Raw genomic sequence first — 15,698 nt, forward strand, 5'->3', positions numbered from 1 at the left:
CCTCTCCCCGCACCGGGTCCTCCAGGACCACGCGCACCTTGCTGGGGCTGTGTCGTGCCGCGCGAGCCACGTTCTCGGCCGTGTTTGTTGAATGAGTAAATGACGCTTGGATGAACGAAGGGAGGATGTCTCCTCTCTTCCGCACGTTTCCTACGGGATCCGAAGGAAGTGTCTCTCCCTCTCCTCCCTCTCTGCTGACCCCTTCCCTCCCCCTCGCCCCTCCTCCCCTGGTCCTCTCCTCCCCCCAGCTCTCCCCCTCTCCGGCTAATGGGTGCTGGTGCTCTCTGCTTCCTCGTCCCTATTTCATTATTGGCTGACAAGTTGGAGCCCAGGGGCACAGGGTGGGGGGAGGCGAGAAGTGCAGGGAGGTCAGAGAGGGGTGGGAACTCGGCCTGGGGGCGTCGGGCCCGCTCCCTTCGCCGCTGTCCCCAGTCCCCGTCCTGGGTCCCCACCGCCCGAGGCGGGGCGCGCAGGGGCCCTCGCTGCCCTCAAACCGTGGACGTTTCCTTTTAAATAATAACAATTCGTCTAAAGTCGCAGTGACAGTATTATGGTAAAAACATAATATTTCTTTAATTTCCCAGTGTAACGTTGAATGAACAACTGCAACTCAGAATACTTACTCCAGGATGATTTTATTTCTGTAAATTTAAAAACACAAAACTGTTGTTTCTGGATGCACAGGTCTTAGTGAAGCAAAAAATATGAACAAAAAGAAGACCGACAATTAGATGGTATTGGCTACTTCTGCAGAATGTGGGCTGTATTTTCAGTTCCAATTTCCTAAACAAAATTCGAACAGAATATAATACTGTGAGTTTCCCCCAGCAATATAAACAGGAATTCCTGGTATATTGAAACTCCCCAGTGAAACGCCAAGACTTTTTTTTCCTTTGATTTTATTTATTTATTTACTTACCAGAAGACCCTGTTTTTGGCCTGTAACAAAGCATCTACCCTCAAGTATGAGAAGATTAGAAACCTGTTGATGGAAGACGCAGTGGTTGCCCCTAACTTATTCCAGTGACTGACAGTGACCTAGGAGGAAAGAGTCCTCTCGTGGGGACCTAAGCACATGAAATTACCGACACCCCATCCACAGGTCTCCCCTGATGGTCAGTTTGAAGGAAAAGCATATTGAGGACATGAATTTCGAATGTATTGCATTCCGTCCTGATGCCACCTGGCACTCCTAATGCCAAGTGACAAAAGTATTTTAAACCTAAAGATAAAATCTTTTTTTTTTTTTTAAGATTTTTAAGTGTATTTATTTGTCAGAGAGAGAGTGAGAGAGTGAGCATAAGCAGGGAGAGGGGCAGGCAGAGGCAGAGGGAGAAGCAGACTGGGGCTCAATCCCATGACCCTGGGATCATGACCTGAGCTGAAGGCAGCCGCTTAGCCAACTGAGCCACCCAGGCACCCCCTAAATAAAGTCTTATTAGAAATAAATTTGACACTTACCATGTGAGCTTGTGTACAGGTACAACTTCAGCTGATCTGAAGATGGGATGTATGTGAATCCAGGTACACTTCTGAACCTGAAATGGGACACGGTCACCTGAAAAATATGCCTATCAATGGCACTTGCCCTTTTCTCTTTGAATTGACAATCCTCCCGGGGGTTGGAGCTCAAGGAACAGGGCAGCTGGTATAATACTGTTGGGTTAATAAAGAAGATACGGAATGTCCAGTTTTCCAGCATCCCCCATTGATTTGAGCACCAGTGTGGGCTAGAAGAAGGAACAACACTGGGGTGTCACCAACTGGCCGTCTAGGTAGCATCCAAGGTGGGGTGAGGTCAGGGACACCTTACTGGTCTCTGCAGCTGTGGGGGAAAAGCAGCCTGAGGAAAAGATGTCAGGAGCACAGGCGTCTAAGAACAAACACTAGGATCACCTTATCTGTCACTAATAAGAGTATCCATGCTTGTGTATCAAAAAATCACAGAAAATAATGTTGCAAATCAGGATTTTCAGCTTCGAATGTGAGGAACTCCGTATTACCCTGTTTGCTCACAGCATGTTATAAAATGCAGGACACAGCGCACGCACGTGGAAGGGACCGTCCCTTTTGAGAGGACACATTCAGATCAGATGAGATCAAACCCTGGCCCACATCAAAGCACAGAAAGCAAAGCTTGATGGCCGCTTGACTTTCGGTCACCAGCCCTCTTCCCTCTTTTATACACAAGCTTCCTTTTAAAAATGATGTGTGATATGCCTTGATCTACATGTATTTTATCATACATACACATTAAATAATATTAAATAATAGATAATAACATGTAGGCTTTAAATGTTACCCTTTAAAATACTATTAAAATATTATTAATCTTATCAAGCATATTATAAGACTGAGTTTTTACTACTTTGATTTTACCATCAATTTGAATGTTATGAAGAACAAATGATTTGCATATAAACATGAGCACATCAGGAAAAAATGTGAAAAAGTACTCTTTTTAAAATTAAGATTTTTTTTGTGTGGGGGGAACAGTTTTAGGTTCACAGGAAAACTGAAGGGAAGATACAGAGATTTCCTGTCAGATTCCTGCCCCTAGCCATGCATAGGCTCCCCAGTGACCAACAACATCCCATACATGAGTGATACATTTGTTTGAATTAGTAACCTACATCCACATGTTATTACCCAAAGTTCATAGTTTACATTGCAGTACACTCTCTTTCTACATTCTGTGGGTTTGGACAAATGTGACGTGTATGCATCTTTATGGTATCCTACGGAGTACTTTCACTGCCCTAAAAATTCTTGGTGCTTTGTGGGAGAGCAGGACTTTAGCGGGTAAAAGAGCCAATAAGAACAGGAACACGCATGAATGGCCACAGCTCTAGACGCGTGGGAAAGCCAGTTATCCTGGCCATCGGCCTGTGCTGAAAACAGCGGTGATGGTGGATAAGATAGCTAGGCCTGCTGAGGTCAGTTCTGCACCCCCCACAGTCCCCTAGTTTACGCTTCCCTAGGATCTGCGCTAACAGTCGCGCACACACAGTTCCCAGCTGCCCCTCATGTGATGGCTTTCTTAAGTTGTATGTCCCTCCTTGCTTCCCGCATACTTTACGTATCACGGTATGCAACCGAGAGTCCACCCAGACTCTTCTTGCTGGTGCCTGGTGGTGCGGCCCCTTCTGGCCTCTCTTTGCTCCAAGTTACTGGACTCTGAGTAATCATTTCCTCTCTGGACAAGTGTGCAACACGGCAGTGATTCACCTGTTCATCCCTCCACTCCACCCTGAAAGCCTGGCAATCACCGAACTCTTTACTGTCTCCATGGTTTTGCCTTTTCCAGATTGTCGTATAGTTGAAATCGTGCGGTATGCAGACTTTAAGACAGGCTTCTGTCACTTAGTAACATGCATTTCAGGTTCCTCAATATCTCTTCATGGCTCGATAGCTCATTTCTTTTTATCTCTGAATAATATTCTGTTGTCTGGGTATAGCACGGATTTTTTAGCCAGTCACCTGCTGAAGGACATCTTCTGCCTTCCAAGTTTGGGAAATTTTGAGTAAAGGTGCCATCAACACCCATGTGTAGCTTTTTGGATGAACGTGACTGTTTAACTCCTTTGGGTAAATAACAATGGGTGTGATTGCTGGATCATATGGTAAGAGTATGTTTACTTCTGTCTTCTAAAGCGGCTGCACCATTCTGCATTCCCACCGAGAAGGAAGGAGCGTTCTTGTTGCTCCACATCTTTGCCAGCATTTGATGTTGTCAGTGTTCTGGATTTTGGCCCTGCTAATTGGAACGTGATAGTATCTCATCATTGCTTTAATTTCCATTTACCCAATGACATATGATGTGGAGCGTCTTTTCATAGGCTTGTTTGGATCGGTATATCTCTTTAGTGAGATGTCTTTTCAGGTCTTTGACCTATTTTCAAATTGAGTTGTTCTTTTGTTTTTGAATTTTAAGAGTTCTTTGTATATTTTGGATATCGGTTCTTTATCAGATATGTATTTTGAGGGGCACCTGGGTGGCTCAGTTGGTTAAGCGTCTGCCTTCAGCTCAGGTCATGATCTCAGGGTCCTGGGATCAAGTCCCAAGTCCCCCATTGGGCTCCTTGCTCAGCGGGGAACCTGCTTCTCCCTCTCCCTCTGCAGCTCTCCTTGTTCTCCCTCTGTGGCTCCCCTTGTTCCTGTGCTCACTCGCTCTCTCTCTCTCTCCCTCCCTCTGACAAATAAGTAAAGTCTCTTTTAAAAATGATCTACTTAACTACTTTACTTAAGAATGCTGTACCACCAAGCCAATTACTTCAAATTGAATTCCCTTCTGTCTTTTTGAAAGACCAATTTTTATCTGAGAAAGTAATTGCTTTAATTACACAAAATACGCAAGAACGTTGGCAGCGGTAGGACAGAAACTGATGTCCTTAGTGAGACTGGAGTGTAATCCAGAGACTTGGGTCATTTGGTGTTCTACCATGTTGGAGAAATGTATGCAAGTAGTTTTACGTTTTAAAAGATGCAAGAATGTATTTTGTACAAATGCAGAGTTGACAGCCCATATGGGGTTTTTGTTTGTTTTTTGGTTTGGTTTGGTTTGGTTTGTTTTTTTTATCCTCTCTCTAGACACTGGTCAGAGGCTTCAGTTCTTTCAAACTAGGACCATTAATTGGAATATGCATTTGGACTGTCCACTCAATTCCTACCTATGAAAGATCACTTTCCCATCCTTCCAGATCAACCACCACATAAGGAGCTTTCTCAGGTGATTATGGGCCAGCCTTCTACTTCAGATTGTTGCTGTGAGCTTAGTTACCTGTGTTGTCTGTACTGAGACACCACAGTGGGAGGGACAGGACTTACAGAGGAACAGTCCTCCTATTATAAGAAAATCAGTCCTTGAGCAAGTGAGTAGAAATTCTACTGACCTCCGTGGCGTTTCCCCGGTGTTGGAATAAAGTCTTGTGTTCAACAGCTGAACTTGTTGGACAGTTGTTTCTCATCTAGTTTGTCATATTTCTTCCTTTGCTGTTTTCAGCTTGCCCATTTCTTTTCTATGTAATTACAGATGGATGGAAATCACATATGCTGCTCGCAACAGTATCTGTAGGAGAGTTAAACGTTCTTGCCATGACTCAGCAAGTCCAGTCCTAAGTACGCATCTGTCCTGCAATCATTCGGCTGAAAGTAAGTGCCCTTTGGTTTAAATCACAGGACTGATAATGCTACACATGCACCAGGATGTGGTTTATTATATAACGAGGCTCCCAAACAGGTCCCAAAATGGTTTGAGAAAGCAAGGAGGGGTGAGTGGCTTTGGCTGTTACTGTGGTTGGAGGGTTGGGCTGGGATGAGGGTTCCCAGGTGGGAACAGTGTTGTGCAGTTTGACCTTCCCTCTGGTGCCGAGAGAGGGAGCTTGTGCTCTTTCTCATGAGCTAGTTTAGCCGTGAGTAAAGAGTGACAAGTCTTGAAAGCTATCAGCAAACATCAGTAATAGTCAACCTCTTAATTACAATACCCCAAAAACTTGTGCACAAGTCCACACACACACACACAAACATTTACAAGAGTGGTGGGGGTTTTTTGTTTTTTTGTTTGGTTGGTTTTTTTTTTTTAGAGACGGGGGGGGGGGGAGAGCGAGCAGGGGAGGAGCAGAGGGAGACAGAGAGGGAGAGAGACTATTAAGCAGATGACCCATCTTCCAGATGGGTTTGAAGTTTTCTCTGTGGGGAAAAAAATTGACTATTTATTCAGTTTATTGAATGATTTGGGGCTATTCCTATGTGTGGTCGCCCAAGAAGGCGGCCATTTCTCAGTCGTGCACAGAGTGTCTGGGACCTTCTGGGGCTTCTTACAAAGGTCCTTGGAAGGCACTGGCAGCTCCACTCTGCGCAGTCTCCAGGAGAGCCAGGCCTAGGAGGTGCCCTGGATCCCGCCCTACCTGACGCTGTCCCAGCAGCGTAGGGCTAAGCTGAGAGGCCGCAGGAGAGGCTTACTTGTCCCCCTCGTGGTGATTTTCCTTTTCTTCCAGGGGTCTCCGTTCTGACTTTGTCTTCCTTCTAAAGGTGACTTGAGAGTCTGTCGTCCTGCTCACAGAGGGACGGTCAGTCTTTTCCTCCTGTCTTTACAGCCCCATGCAGCTGGCGGAGCGGGGTCGCGCAGCCCAAGTGCTCACTTAGGTTCACAAAGGACACGCGGTGTCAGGTTAAAGGCAGGAGCGTGGAGGCAATCAGAATTCCTCTTTGCCTTAGCCTGTTCCCGGGTGAAGTTGTTTGGCTTTGGGAGTGTTAACCACATTCTCTTTGAAATGGGATTAACAGAAAAGATCACGTTACTTTGTTGGGATGCAAAGAATATGCAAATAATCCAGAGAGCCCAGATTCTCAACACTTGTGGTATTTTTCCTAACAATAAAACCGGTGGACCACGTGGCCTAATGGATAAGGCGTCTGACTTCGGATCAGAAGATTGAGGGTTCGAATCCCTTCGTGGTTGCAGTTCCCTTTTTCACACTCCCCTCTCCCAGGCATGTCTGTCCCGACCTTCAGATCCCAGATCCAGGTGTCTGGAAGGAAATTGGGCAGTGCGTCCCGACAGATCGGACCCGCGCGGGAGGCGGCGGCGCGGCCTGGCAGGTGCACAGGTGTGTGGGGCAGAGGAGTGGGGCGCGAAGGCTGACCTCTGCCCTCTCGGTCCCTGCAGCGCGGGTGCTACTCGGTCACTTCGGCGGGAAATGACCCTACTCCGCTTCCCGGCACCTCGTGGCCGCGCTCAGTGATTTCACAGCAGACTCACAGAAAACCTGTATTTTGAGCAACTTGTCTCTTTGAAGTCAGTTTAAATGCTGCCCCTTTCAAAAGGAGACCACTCCTACCTTAGGGGAGCCGGAGCAGAGGCGGTGAGTCCTGCTGACTCGGGCTGACGACCCCCCAACCCCCTGCGGCTCAGCGGGCGCCACCTGCCCGGGTGAGGACCCGGCGCCCGCGCAGAGACCCCAAGCCTCCAGGGGAGGCGAACCCAGTGAGCGGGGGCCAAGAGCGAGCAGCCTCGGCAGAAGTGTAAAGAATCTGGCCAAACACAGCTGAATATTAAGATGAAATGGACAAGATGCTAGAACAGTATGACAGACCAAGTGAGATTCAAGACGGAGTATCAATTATGAAGTCTTCAACTATGACGCGTTTTGAGTTCGTTCTCAAAAGTCTTCCTACTGAGAAAATCCCATGTCCCGTCGTTTACCGGAGACTTCCTTAAAACATTCAAAGAGCCCAATCTGATCAGACATAACTCTTCTGAGACAGAGCGGGGACTGGACTCGGGTCCCCCCACCCGGACGCCGCACCCCGCGCGCTCCGCCGTGAACTCCGTGCCTCTGGCGCCGCGCATCCGGCAGGAATGCGGAGGGAGGGGCTGAGCCCAGCGTCTGGCGGGCGCCGGACCCAAGCGGTCCGCACCGGGACGGACCCCCGCGCTGGGCTTTCACGGTAGAAGTCGCCCCCGGGGGTGGAGAGTCAACGCGTTCAGTGGCCGGGCCGCGCATGAAGACGCGGGACCTTGACGTGCGCCGGTGCTCATCCATCCCGCCTCCACCTGCTTGTACTCGCTCTTGCCCACCTGCGTGTGTGTGAAGCCCGCTCCCTGACCGCTCCTCGGCGCCAGCCTGAGAATTCTTTCCTCCCCGCGGCCGCGAGGGGCGGAGCAGCAGCCCCCGTGAAGCGGGGCCGGGAGCTCCCGTGAGGCCCCTTGGCCGCTCCTGTTGCTGGGCGAGCACTTCCACAGCATGGAAAGTAAGAGAGAGAAAGAAAGACACACAATTATGTTTGCAGAATGCCGTCTTGAGATTTTCTTCCCACTTAATGTATCTTTTATTTTTTTTTTTTTATTTTTTTTTTTTTTTTTTAAAGATTTTATTTATTTATTCGACAGAGATAGAGACAGCCAGCGAGAGAGGGAACACAAGCAGGGGGAGTGGGAGAGGAAGAAGCAGGCTCATAGCGGAAGAGCCCGATGTGGGACTCGATACCGGATCGCCGGGATCACGCCCTGAGCCGAAGGCAGATGCTTAACCGCTGTGCCACCCAGGCGCCCCCCCACTTAATGTATCTTTTAAATGGATTTTTTGAGGCACAGTTTTCTTAGAATAAACTACATATATTTAAACATACATGTGAGTTTGACACAGGTATAAACTCATGAAGCCATCACTACAAGAAAGGTAGTGAGCACAGACATCATCCCCCTCCCACAGCCACTGCCTCCTGTCATTATGTTGTAGTTTTATGAAACGTTTTATGCTTGTAGTTTTATAATTTTATGTAAATGAAATCATACAACATAGGCTCTCTTTATTCTTTCCCCTCCGTTATTTTGAGATTCACCCATGATCTGCATATGTGTAATTCCTTTCTTTTTATTGCTGGATAGTATTCTGTTGTATGGACGTACCACAATTGTGTACCCATTTGCCCCTTGATGAATATTTATATTACCTCCAGTTATAAATAAAGCTGCCATGAACATCTGTGTATAACCCTTTGTGTGGACATATTCTTTCATTTCCCTTGGAATGCGGTGGAATGGCTGGGCCGTATGGTAGGTCTATATTTAATGTTTTAAAAAGAAAGTGCCAAACTGAGGCTGGTATTACCGTCATACCTAACGCGATAGGGACGTTGTGAGAAAGGAGGGTCACGGTCAGCCTCACTCTTGAACACAGACGTGAGCTGTCTTGACGGTTAAGGAACTGAATACAGTCATATTTAAAATTAATTGTAAGTCATTTTGGTCTTGAGTTTATACCAAGATTACAAGGCTGTTTTACCATAGATTTACCATAAATCATTCCAATTTACACATTAAGAAGGAAATATGCCACGGGATCACCTCAGTAGAGAGAAAAAGTACTTGCTAAAACTCAGCATTCAGTCACGATCAAAACTCCAAGCAACCTAGCGAGGGAAGGTAATGTCTTTAACCTGGCATCTTTGAGAAATTATAGTCAACATCAATCTTAAATGTGAAATATTGACTATATGCAGAATGATGAAAAATTCTGTTTGAGATTGGTAACAAATCACGGACTAGCTCTTATCACTCCTATTCAAGATTATGGATTTCTGTGTGCCTCATTCATTGTCTTTTTCAGTCATGCTCAAAAAAGGAATACAAGGTCCCATGACTAGAAAGGAGGAAAGAGGAATGTGCTTATTCCCAGATGGTACGATGACATACAAAGCTAAGTTATTGGATCACGTTGATCAATTACAACGTAATAGCTTGTGAGAGCTGAGATGGTACTATAATGGCCTGTGTCTGTGAAGGATGAACCGCGAAGGGTATGTTACCTACAGTGAGAAAATGAGAGGATTGGAGAATATGCCTCCTCTACGCTTACGTTGACGAGCGCTTTCCTTGCTGACTCCACAGAAGCCCAGGAATCTGATAGACAGACTTCATTTATGACACGGTTTCCATTTTTTGTTTTAATCAGTCACCGACAGTCTTCACGGAGGGGCTCTGAGAGCATGTCATGCAATCCAGACCAAAAGCAGCTCTACTTTGCTGAAGTCCTCCTGCTCTACCTGCCTGTCCGACCCTGTCCCCTCCATCCCCCTGCCTCCTCCAGGTCCTTTCTGAAACTGAACTCCAGGTGGAGCTGGTTTCTGGCCTGAGCCAGGGATGGTGGATTATGAGACTTTGAAAGCTTTTTTTGGAAGTAGAAACCATTTCTGTCTCTAGATTTCTGAGCTCTTCTCGGGGCTTCTAAACTGAGAAAAAAAAAGCACAAGAACACTGAATTTGCCTCAAAAACCCCAAAGCCCTTTAGGGCAGTCATGCAAAAGTCTTCTTCTGTTGTCACCAGAGACATTACAACACTCAGTCCCACACTACTGGATACCTGCCTCGTGAGATTAAATGTTAAGATATTGTTGTGGAATATATCATAGGTTTGTTTTAATCGGACATGGTAAAATACACAGGATTTGGCTGTCATGAAAGAAGTTTTTGTACTCACAGATCCCCAGAAACAGAAGCTGTGGCATATGGAGAAGTACTAGGGTCAGGCAGGAGGCAGAGCGAGTGACGGAGGAACTGGGCAAGAGCCTTCGTTGTGGTTTTTGTGGGAGGAATGAGTGAGGCAGGGTAAACAGGCTTAGCACTGGGCAGTTTGAATGGTTCAGGGCTGTCCCTAGTGATCTGGTACCCGGCCCTGGGATGACTAGGGTAGGAGAATAGCAGCCCAGGCACAAGAGCTTGTTAGGAAGCTGTCTGGAGCACAGACTCTGGACCAGTTGGTTTGCATGGGAAAGGCGCAGTCACAGGGGCATTGTTTCCTACCTCTGGGAATTGATTAGCCCTTGGGGACAGGGATAGTCTTTCTCTTGGTCTGGCAAGGCCCCAAGACCTCAAAGCATCAGGAAATACAGAAAATAAAAAATATGATTAATACACGTTTATAAAGCACTGAGCATGAGGCATGGCATTTGGCCTGCACATAATAAATTGTATTTATCATTTACATTATGTATTTGTAGCTCAGGGTGGGGGGAAGTGATATACCATATCATGTGGTTAATAACGTTGGAAGGAATCCAATTTCCATATTCCTACCTATTTAGGGTTCTATCTGTGATATCATCCCACCCCTCACATGTTGTTACTAATTCCTAACCATCTATGACTATTAATCTTTGTTTAACTTGTAGTAATTGGCCCTTGAGTAAGGAAACTCTTTCTTTATGGGCCCCATCTCACAGATCAGATCTAAGTAGCCTAAAGACTCTGCTTTCCCAGATCTCTGAGTTTCAAAGTTCTGATAAGCTTTTTAGTAGCTTTGGAGCATGCCTCCAGCATGAGAAGAGCAAACAATCTAGATTTGAGGGAAAACATGGTGGGTTTATTTCAGAACTCCCACCTGAAAGCATGACATACCCATATTGCAACCAGGGTAAGAGTAAAACCTAGAGGCTGAAAGAGCTTTGCCTACTCACGGGGTCCTTCCCTTCCCTGGGCCAGTAGACTACCACTGAAAGACATCGAGGCCAATAGTGGCCTGTCGGATCCTATAGTTTTCAGGCTCTCAGGGCCAACGCGTCCATTCTGGCTCACATCCTGGTCAAGACAGCGTCGATGGCGACAGGAGGTGTTGTGGGAGTCTAGGGCTGGAAGATAGGAAGGTAAGAAGGCAGAGGAGGGGGGGGAGGGGGGCAGAAGGTAAGAAAGAAGCACGCAGGAGGAGAAGAATACTAATGTTGACAAGCTGCCTACCACGCGACAGCCATCTTCAAACACATCACATTTAGCCCTCACCAATGAGCAGGTGGCTGTCAGTGTGCCCATTATGTCAATAAGGAAGTCAACACAGACAGAAAATAAATAATATGCCTAAGTTCGTTTTCTTAACAATCCCAAATGTTCCAAAACCCAATTTATCTTCACTATTCAATAATAAAGACTTATGGAAGACATGAAGAGAGTAATGGATGAGGGCAGAATGTACAGGGCAAAGTTCAGGAGAAAGGGTAGGAAGAAAGGAAATGCAGGGAATTCAGGAGCAAAGTCCCAGGGGATAATGAGGGGTTCAGAACCCATCGTAACATGAATTCATGATATAAATGGCTGCTGAGTGAGGGTTGATCTCATGTAGACCTCAGCCTCTCCTAGGAAGAAATCACTTATTAATTAAACACATATTGATGTATTTTAAATTTCATACACACTTCTTGTTTCTTGGGATAAAAATGAACAATTTTAATAGTCTCTGCCCTGAGAAGCTAAATTTCAATGATGTCAATAAATAGAACTCCTGCTTTTGCAGCTACGATTCCCCTATGACTGTCCCAACACTAACTATGGTATTTGGTGTGCACATGCTTTTTTCTTTTAAGATTTTATTTATCTATTTGAGAGTGAGAGAGCACGAGTAGGGGTGTGGGGGGAAGAGGGAGAATCAGACTCCCCACCGAGCAGAGAGCCTGACTTGGGGCCCAACCCCAGGACCCTGAGGTCACGACCGGAGCCGAAGGCAACCACTTAAACGACTGAGCCACCCAGGCACCCCACATGCTTTTAAAAAGCTTATAGCAGAAAGGAACGAGGAAAAGATAAAGCCACTGTAGCAGGAAAATGGTGCAGTATTACCTTTGACAGAAGAAAGCAATGCCATTTAATACCCATTTGCTTCTCTTTTCCAACAAGGAAAAATAATACTTATTTTTAAAAAAATATTAACTCATTTTATCATCACACAATTAAAAAAAATTTTTTTAAATAATCTTTATGCTCAACATGGGGCTCAAACTCACAACCCCAAGATCAAGAGTCACATGTTCTACCAACTGAGACAGCCAGGAATATTTAATATTTAAAATGGAAAAAGAGGGATGCCTAGGTGGCTCAGCTGTTAAGCATCTGACTCTTGATTTTGGCTCAGGTCATGATCTCAGGGTTGAGAGATCAAGCAAGTTCTGCCTTGGGCTCTGTGCTGATCATGGAGTCTGCCTAAGATTCTCTCTCACCTTGTCCCTCTGCCCCCCCCACTCGTGCACTGACTCTCTCTTTTAAATAAACAAATCTTTAAAAAAAAGACTCATTCAAAGTTTCAACAGTAATTAAAGAAGCATGGCACTGGCCAGAATAGGTAAATAGAGAAATCAAACGTAACAGAGAGCTTATGCTCATGTGGACACCTGAGAGAACAGAGGATACACTACAGATGGAGGGTGGAGTGAATTTTTAGGTATATAGTTCTAGAGAAAATGAATGTAAATGTGTTGACCTGTACTTCATCATATAGAAAAAAATCTGTTTGAGCTAAAGACTTACATGTAAAAGACAAATATATACAAATTTTAGAAAATTATAAAGAATATATTTGTTAAACTTGGAGTTGGGAAGAATTTCATAAACATGACAACAATAAGGAAAAAGATTGACGAATTTGACAGCATTAAAATTTTTTAAGTTAGCTCATCCACAGACACATAACGAAAGAAAAATGGCATTTATAGTGTTGGCTGTGGGGTTTTTTCACAGATGTCCTTTGTCAGGTTGAGGAGGTATCTTTCTTTCTTTCTTTCTTTCTTTTCTTTTCTTTTCTTTTCTTTTCTTTAATATTTTATTTATTTATGTGACAGAGAGACAGCCAGCGAGAGAGGGAGCACAGCAGGGGAGTGGGAGAGGAAGAAGCAGGCTCCCAGCGGAGGAGCCCGATGTGGGACTCGATCCCCGAACGCCGGGATCACGCCCTGAGCCGAAGGCAGACGTTTAAGGACTGCGCTACCCAGGCGCCCCGAGGAGGTATCTTTCTATTCTTGGTTTATTGAGGATTTTCATCAGGAAAGGGTGTTGGATTTTGTCAAGTTCTTTTCTGCATCTATTGAGATGACATGTAGTTTTTGTTTTTTGTTCTGTTGATGTGGTGTATTACAATAATTGATTTTTGCATGTTAAATTAACCTTGCTTTCCTGGGCTAAATCCCACTTGGTCATGGTATATAATTCCTTTTATGTGTTGCTGGATTTTGTTAGTATTTTGTTGAGGATTTGCATCCATGTTCATAAGAGACATGGGTCTATAGTTCTCTTGTGATGTCTTTGTCTGGTTTTGGCCTTGGGGTAATAATGGCCTCATAAAAATCAGTTAGGAAGTCTTTCCTTCTCTTGTATTTTTAAAAAGAGTCTGTAGGAGCGCCTGGGTGGCTCAGTCAGTTGAACATCTGCCTTTGGCTTAGGTCATGATCCCAGAGTGCTGGGATCAAGCCCCACCTTGGACTTCCTCTGCCTGCTGCTTCCCCCTCCTTGTGCTCTCTCTCTGGCAAATAGATAAAATCTTAAAAAATAAATAAATAAAATCTTTAAAAAAAAGAGTTTGTAAAGAATTGATATTGATTCTTTTTTGAATGTTTGGTAGAATTCAGCAGTGAAGATGCCTGAGAATGGTCTTTTCTCTGTTGGTAGTTTTTTGGTTACTAATTCAATCTGTTTGCTTATTATAGATCTATTTATATTGTCTAATCTTTTTGAATTAGTTTCATTAGTTTGTGTCTTTCCAGAAATCTGCCCGCTTCATCTAGGTAATCTAATGTGTTGGTGTTCTATTTTTCACAGTATTCCTTGACAACCCTTTTTATTTCTGTAGGGTCTATAGTAATGCCCCTTCTTTCACTTCTAATTCTAGGAGTTTCAGTCCACCGTCTTTTTTCCTTAGTCAGTCAGCTGAAGGTTTGTCAGTCTTGTTGATCTTTTCAAAAAAACAGCTTTTGGTTTCATTGATTTTCTCTATTGTTTTTCTATTCTCTGTTTCATTAATTTCCACTCTAATATTTATTTCCTTACTTCTGCTTGCTTAGATTTAGTTTGCTCTTCTTTGCCAGTGCCTTAAAGTGGAAGGTTACGTTATTAATTGGAGATTGGTATTTGTTTGTTTTTTTTAAGTAAGAATTTATAGCTATACATGGTCTTCTAAGCCCTATGTTAGCTGCATCACATAAGATTTGGTATGTTAAGCCTTCATTTTCATTTATCTTGAAGTATTTTCTATTCTCTACTGGCTTTTTTTTCATTGACCCATTTGTTATTTAAGAGTATATTGCTTAATTTTCACATAATTGTAAGTTCTATCAAGTTCTTTCTGTTATTACTTTCTAATTTTATACATTGTGATTGGTGAATATATTTTGTATTATTTTAATCCTTTTAGATTTATCAAGTTTTATGAGTATATGGTTTATCCTTGAGAATGTACCATGTGCACTTGAGATGAATGTATTTATTTATTGATGGTGGAGTGTTCTATAGATGTCTGTTAGGTCTGGTTTATAATATGGTTCAGATCTTTTATTTTTTTATTTTTATTTTTTATTTTTTTATTTTATTTTATTATTTTTTTAAGATTTTATTTATTTATTCGACAGAGATAGAGACAGCCAGCGAGAGAGGGAACACAAGCAGGGGGAGTGGGGGAGGAAGAAGCAGGCTCATAGCAGAAGAGCCTGATGTGGGGCTTGATCCCAGAACGCCGGGATCACACCCTGAGCCGAAGGCAGACGCTTAACCGCTGTGCCACCCAGGCGCCCCTATTTTTTTATTTTTTGTTGAGCTTTTGTCTAGTTCCATCTGTTATTGAAAGTAAGATTTTGAAATCTCCAACCATTATTGTTGAATTGTCTATTCATCTCGTTATTTCTTTAAGTTTTGCTTCATGTATTTTGGTGTTCTTTCATTGGGTGCATGCATATTTATAATTGTTATATATTTCTGATGGATTGATCCTTTCATCATTATGAAATGTTGCTCTTTATCTCTAGAACCTTTTTTGTTTGTTTTAGTCTTTTTGTGTAATATTAGACATAGACACTTTGGTGTTCTTGTGGTTGCTGTGTCCATGATCTATCTTTTTATCATTCTTTTATTTTCTATCTATTGTATCTTTGAATCTAAAGTGTGTCTCCCGTAGACCACATACATTGGATCTTTTGATCCAGTATGACAGTCTCTGCCATTTGATTGGTTATTTAATTCATTCACAACTTAGGTTATTTTTGATATAGTGGTATTTATATCTGCCATTTTACTTTTTGTTTTCTCTGTGTTGTTATTGGCAAATATATTACATTTCTCTGTTATAGGTCCAACAATACGTTATGCATATATTGTTTTATATAATTGCTTTTTTGTATAAGCAAAAAAGTTTGGCCTACATGTGGTATCTTGGTGGGTTACCCAGTGGGAA

The 15,698-nt window shown here is 43.8% G+C and overlaps 1 non-coding gene across 1 annotated transcript; it reads left to right on the forward strand.

Annotated features, from left to right (window-relative positions):
* Positions 1-6,387: 6,387 nt before the first annotated feature.
* TRNAR-UCG (transfer RNA arginine (anticodon UCG)) lies at positions 6,388-6,460 on the forward strand. The gene has a single exon. It is a non-coding gene; the product is annotated as a tRNA-Arg (tRNA).
* Positions 6,461-15,698: the final 9,238 nt, after the last annotated feature.

Source organism: Ursus americanus, chromosome 32, assembly GCF_024610735.1.
Source record: "Ursus americanus isolate L20-20 chromosome 32, mUrsAme1.1.p, whole genome shotgun sequence".
NCBI lineage: Eukaryota > Metazoa > Chordata > Mammalia > Carnivora > Ursidae > Ursus > Ursus americanus.